The following is a 7,344-nucleotide window of genomic DNA, read 5'->3' on the forward strand; positions in this document are numbered from 1 at the left end:
GGGTCAAATAATCACCTTATCAAGACGATTTGCAGAATTTACGAGTCAGCCATGTCGGTTCAAGGTCAAGGTCACAGCTCAAGGTCAAAGGTTTACCCTTTCACTATCCACAACAGTGGCGGGGGTTTAAGCTGTCTTTCAGACTGCCTTGTTTTTATTTCCATGATAGTTGTTATACATGATTTGCATGAAAAATATGAGATATAAAAGCTTTTAGTTTTAAATTGACAAGGACATATGTTAGGTCAAGACAATGTGTTTAATGTACTTTTTTTAATTAATGAAGCAATGTGTACATAAATCAGTGTATGTAAGTAAATTTCAATCACATTTTGTTTCTACAGTGTGAGATAGCTATTCATCTATATTTTTAAAACTATCCTAAAAAGAAATTGACTAAATAAATTTGCAGATCAAGTTGTGAAAACACATCTATTCAGGAAGAGCCGAAATTGTCCACCCGAAAACTTGCAGTATAGCTGTATATTACCTGTATTATAAGAATTAATTTCATGTAGTTTTTGTGAGTTACAGAAATGCTGAATTCCCTATGTTTTGTTTGTAAACAGCACGTTATCGTTGGATCTATTTATAAATTATAGCCTCGTTTCGGAGCATTTTTCCGAAAAAAGATGTGCGAAGGGTGTCGTAAGCAGTCCGAAACCATATTTTTGGTTTGAAATAGGCAAAAGGTTTTTGTTTATTTGTTGGTTATTCTTTAACATATTCACAACTATTTGGTCAGATCCGATGCAGTGGGTCATATTTTCAGTAAATATGAAGTCTCAGCTACAAACTCTGATTTTCATTTAATACTCGTTCGGGTTTTAGTAGCGGACCTTTAAGTTTTTCGTATCAGTACACATTTTACAAAACCTTTTAAATTTACAAAACTTGTGTACCATCACCATGTCCAGTTTAAGGCAAGAGTATCAAAGATTTATCTCAAGTATGGCCACTTTTAACTTACGTATCTTGGTTGAGCTTTTCTTACCACTTCATATTTTCTGTACACAGTTTTGACATTGGGTTTTAAAACTTTTATCACTTGTTTATTATAACAGTCTCTATTTTAGACAAGAGAACATAACTCTGTCAAGTATTTTGGATGAATTAAGGCCCTTTTAGCTCGACTTTTCGAAGAAAAAGTAGAGCTATATAACTCGCCCCAGCGTCGGCGTTGGTTCAGGTTTTTGATAAAGTCAAATATCTCTGTTACTATCATAGCTATTGACCTGAAACTTAAAATACTTATTTACTATCAAAATACACCAGAAGAAACAATCCCCATTACTCTGATCTGAATTTTGACAGAGTTATGCTCCTTTTTAATTTATAGTGTTTTGGTTAAAGTTATTTATAAAGTCAAATATCTCTGTTACATTCAAAACATTTGACTTGAAACTTTATTAATCACTATCAAAGTCTACACTAGGAGAAACAATACTCATAATTCTGATTTGAACGTTGACAGAGTAATGTCCCTTTTTAACTTTTTTTTTTTTTGTTAAAGATTTATAAATTTTTTACTGGCAAAGCTCTAATTCTGATTCAAGCACTGAGAAAAATCAAGCGCGCTGTCTTACGGACAGATCTTGTTGAACTTGGAAATTGGGTCAGTTTTTGTACAAGTCCACATTTTGACAAAACCTTTTGATATATAACTTTGAAACTTTCAACACTTGAGTACCATCACCTTGTCCAGTTTTAGACGAGAGTACGTAACTCCATCAAAGATTTTATTATTAAAATTCTTGGTTAAGTTTTTTTGTACCAGTTCATATTTTGTATAAACTGTTTGACATTTAGCTTTGGAAAATTGAACACTTGCCATGGTCATAGTTTCCGTCTGTCGTCAAGCTTCTTTTGTCATTTTTGGACTTGGAAGTCAGTTGAGTTTTTCGTACTAGTCCAAATTTTATCTAAACTGTATGACATATGGTTTTGAAACCTTGACCACTTGTTTACCATCATAATCTCCATGTGTATGCAAGACTACATAACTAGGACACGCATTTTGGTTTAGTTATGGGCCCTTTTTTACATAGAAATGACAATATTTTGAACCCATACTTACATCAATTCTTTGAATAGTCGGGAGCGCTGTCAGTTCTCATTCTATATTATTCTTTCTTTTGACGAGTATAGACGACTACCTTTGCACAGATCTATTGTGCGTTTATTTCATTGACGATGGTTCGTGTGGACTTGTGAAATCCTGCATTTGTAATTACAAAAATGTAAAATTGTTTTCATCATGTCTTTACTGTTTGATAAAAAAAAAATCCGTAAAAATGTATTTGCTTTTTCGTGGATTGCGGCTTTCACGATTTCGCATAATGCCGCTAGGGGGCGTGAGGGGTGTCGCCTTATGAACAGACTCAATCAAACCGAGTTTGTTATTATGTTGCTTGGTTGTGTTCTGTGCTTCCAAAGAATCTGTTCGCAGATTTTTTTATTTATTATAAAAGATTCAGATGTTATTCAAAGTTATACATCATTTTATCAAAACTTTGGTTGGTAGAAGGATCTTTTTTATTTTAGAGGTGTTTTAAAATATTCATTTTATGGCAAAAAAATGTATTTTTCCAAGTATAAAATTTCTGGCTCGTGACATTTTTTAAACTATTATGTTTTTGAAACTTTACAGTTGTCTTACACGGAAATGTAACTTTTATGCTGACTTAAAATGGTATCCTGAATGTTTTATAACAATCTCCTAAAACGTATGACGTTGTTTGGCTTTATTGAAAGTCAGACAGATTGTAGAAGACAAATATCATCGTGCAGTTTTGTGTTTGTTGTTTCCAACAGCTGGCATACTGATGTAGCCAAGGTAATAATCTTCAAAATCTTAATTTGACATTGAAAAACAATCTATGATGAATTGTGTGTCATATACGTTCTGAACTGTTAGCGTTTAGCTCTACTCGAATCATACTGAATCGGCATCCATTTTTGTTAACGTTATGACGCACTTTCACTTTATTTGTTCAATAGATTTACTTCATCCTTAAAGTCCAAGAGATAGGGCACCTTTATTTACTTTTTTGAGCCCAAGCAAACTTTTTATTTCATTGGATAGCTAAAAATTTGAATTTTCAGAAAATCCAATTCTTAGTTGTCAAAGCGGGTGGAATCACCAAATTCAACATTTTTTTCGTTTAAGTTTTGTATGTAAGCTGGTATCTCATTGCCCATTAATGGGAATGGATTGAATTGTCCATAGTCATAATCTGATTTGGATTGTACAGGTTCCTTAACCCTGTGTTGCAATTTTACAAAAATATGCCCTTTTTGGACTTTAATATTCATTCACTTGACAGAGCCGTTGCATAGCCGAGTGTTGCTGTCCTCAGACAGCTCTTGTTAAAAATTATACCCCTTTTTTGACTTAGCAATTTTTGGTTAGGTTCTTGCATGTAAGCTAGTATATCAGTACCCACTAGGTCACAATCTTATTTAATGTAATGATCTGACATGCAATGCACAGGTTCCATAACTCTTCTTTGCATGTCCCTTTTCGACATTCATTCAATTTATTTCTTCAGTGACACCACTATTAAATAGTCGAGCATTGCTGTTATCCGACAGCTCATGTTACTGAATAAATGTGGTCTAAACTTGAATTAGTTGTTCCACACCTTACTTTACATGACGAGGTGCATTGATCTAGCACTAATAAGTACTGAACTATGCCCCTTTTTTGCTGACTATTTAACTATAAGACACGCATGCACGCAAACACGCATCCCTTTGTACCTCACCACTTTCCGGATATTTCTTATATTTATTTAAAACATGATTATATATTTTTAATACGATTAATTGGAATCCCTCAAACACCCAACTCAAACACATACCGTAACATGAAAAGAAATATTTTAAACTAGTCTGATTCTTGAAAAATATCTACGAAGTATTGTCGTCACTTGATCGTCGGCGTTGGTGTCGGCGTCAGCATTGGTTTAAAGGTTTGTTAAGGTCCACCTTTTCAAAAGCTATAAGGGCTACTGCTATGAAAATTTGCACACTTGTTTGTCATTATCATTTGACTATGTAGGACAAGAACCATAACTCTGATTTGCATTTTGTCAGAATTATGGCCCATTTCATACTTAGAAAACTTGATTTTCTTGGTTAAAATTTTTGTTTAGGCCACTTTTTCCCAAAAGCTATAAGATAAACTGCTTTAACATTTTGCACACTTGTTTATCAGCATTAGATGAGTAAGTAGACCCAGGAACATTGCTCTAACCTGCATTTTGTCGGAATTTTGGCCCTGTTTGTACTTTGAAAATTTTAATTTCTTGCCATGATTATTTTTTTTTGTTTAGGTCGACCTTATTTGAATGCTGTGAGAACAATAGCTTTGAAACTTCACATTCTTGTTAATCATCATTAGATACAAAGACTGATATACATTTTATATGAATTATAGCCCTAAATGTACATAGAAAATTTGAATTTCCTTTTGTTTAGATCCATTTTTCTTAAATTCTATTAGAGCTATGGCTTTGACTCTCTGTATACTTGTTTATTGTCATGAGATTAGTAGGAAGGTCAAGAACTTCAATATATCTATCCGAAGTTGCATTTTTTCAGAATCATCGGGTTTTTAATTTGATAATATTTCATTTTTTTAATTCACTTTTCTTGAATACTTATACATAGACAGTCTTGTGCGCACCATCTCTCCTGATCCCCTTGACACAATTTAATGAAACTTCACACAGATGATCAGCAACAACAGTAGTTGTGCATGGGGCATGTTAGGTTCTTTCAACAACAAAACTTGCAGAGTTATGGGACTTTGTTTCTTGTTAACATACTATGTACATACGGTCTGCATATGCAATCTTGTGCGCGCCTAATCTTCTGAACCCTTGCACACAATTTAATGAAACTTCACACAGGTGATCAGTACCACCCCTAGTTGTGCATGGTGCATGTTACGTGCTTTTAGATAAATATTCTGCATAGTTATGGGACTTTGTTTTTTGTTACTATGCTGTATACATATAGTCTATATACATACAGTACACATAATTATGCAACCTTGTGTGTGTCAAATTGCAAAGTAATGTGTCAGTGCATGCGGGGTTGGGGTGGTGGTACATTCATCACCTTTAATGATAGCTCTTGTTTATAAATGTTTCATTCCTGAGAGGGTGATATGAAAAAATGTTCAACGCGAGATATATGAAAAATATCAACCGAGGCGCCAGTGTTTGACCTTTCCGTCCGTCCGTCCGTGCGTCTGTCACACTTTCCTCTGTATTGAACTCTTCATATAGTTTCCATTCACGCAAATGAAACATGGTATACATTATCAACATGAAGTGGACATGAGCATATCATATTTTTATGTTCGTTAATAGAGTTATGTCCCATTTTGCTCTTAGCCATGTTACATCTAAATATGTACCTTGTGTACACAACTGCATAGCCAGTTTCCATTTAATTAATTCAAATGAAACTTTAGTTTACAAAAGAAAACATTCAGTGGGCATGCACAAATGATAAAAGCACAAACGGACGAGCAGGGGCGCTCTTTTTAATTAAGTTTAATCCACTTTGAATCACATTGAAATTGAATTGAAATATCTATGCACTTTAGATGTCGTTTTACATATTATATTGTTATTCCTTGTTTCCAGCAAGCGTATTGTATATTATTGCAGATTTTTAAAATTTAATTCCATCTACATATTGTAACAAGGGTGACAAAGGCTTCAGCTGTTATTACGTATGTATGTACAGGACTATTGAAACACACCACCTGTTGTCAGAGTGTTTTGCTCATATTTTAGCTCGACTATTCGAAGAATAAGTAGAGCTTTTCTGCTCACCACGGCGTTGGCGTCGGCGTCGCACCTTCAGTAATTTTTGTACCAGTTTACGTTTTGAAAAAGTCTTTTGAGATAAAGCTTTAAAACTTTCAACAAGTGTGTACACTCACCATGTCCAGTATTAGGCAAGAGTACATAACTGTACCAAGGATTTTGGCATAACTCTGTCAACTATTTTGGCAGAATTATGGCCCTTTTTGGACTTGGAAATTTGTACAATTTTTGAAAAGGTTCATGTTTTGTCAAAACTATTAAACACGTGGCTTTGAAACTTTGAACCATTGCTAATCAACATGATTTCCATCTGTAGGCAAGAGTACCTAACTCTGTCAATTATTTTGGCTGAATTATGGCCCTTTTTGGACTCGGAAATTGGTTCAGCTTTCGTACAAGTACGTTTTTTGTCAACACTATTTGACATGCGGCTTTGAAACTATGCACACTTGCTTATCATCATCCACTAGAAGGCAAGAGTACATAGCTATGTCTTATATTTTGTCTGAATTTTGGCCCTTTTTGCACTTGGAAATCAATTAAGTTTTTCAAACCGGTCCATAGTTTGCCTAACTTGTTTGCCATATGGCTTTGAAACTTCGACCACATTTTTACCATCATAGTCTACATATGTAGGCAAGACTACATAACTAGGACAAGGACTTTAGCTCAGTTATGGCCCTTTTTGACATAGAAATTAGTTAAGTTTTGCATACAATTCCATATTTTGTCTAAACTGTTTGATATATGGCTTTAAAACTTTGAGCACTTACTTACCATTATGGTCGCACATTGCCATATAGTGCAAGACTTATCCAAATCCTATACTTCTATCAATTCTTCGAATAGTCGAGCGAGCTGTCCACAGACAGCCTTTGATATAATTTCTGTTTTTAATGTGCTTCCTGTTGTCAAATATATTTCCATTCCCAGCTTTACCTGTTGTTTTACTGAAAATTGGAGGGGGGGGGGGGGGGGGGGGGGGAACGGAATATGTAGTTTGATTTGACTTGATCTTTGTCTTGAAATATTTTGTTACATAGAACATTTGTCTCCATTTTCAGGATGATTAAACACACAAGTGAGAACTATCTGCAGAAGGAAGAATTAAGTATTGTAAATCCACGACTGCCTGGAACCAGCACAGATATGGCACTGCAACAGCACTGGCATAAGCACACAAACATGGCAACGCTGGCACAAGCATGATGAATAACTCACAAATATATAATTGAGAATGTTTAATAATATAGATGTATTTTGCTCAATTCTAGGATAAATAACTGGAGTAAAAATGAGGATTTTTTTCAGAACACCGATACATACTTTTGTTTAGACAAAGCAAATATTTCTAGATCGGTTATTTTTGCAAGATAAATAATAGCTGAATCTCATTACTCGGTTTAAATAAATTCAAATATGACATACAAGTAATGTCCATTTCCTATAGCTCAACATAAGACAAAGAGGACATTAGTTCCAGTGCAAGATCGAAATA

This window comes from Mercenaria mercenaria, chromosome 12, assembly GCF_021730395.1.
Source record: "Mercenaria mercenaria strain notata chromosome 12, MADL_Memer_1, whole genome shotgun sequence".
Lineage (NCBI taxonomy): Eukaryota > Metazoa > Mollusca > Bivalvia > Venerida > Veneridae > Mercenaria > Mercenaria mercenaria.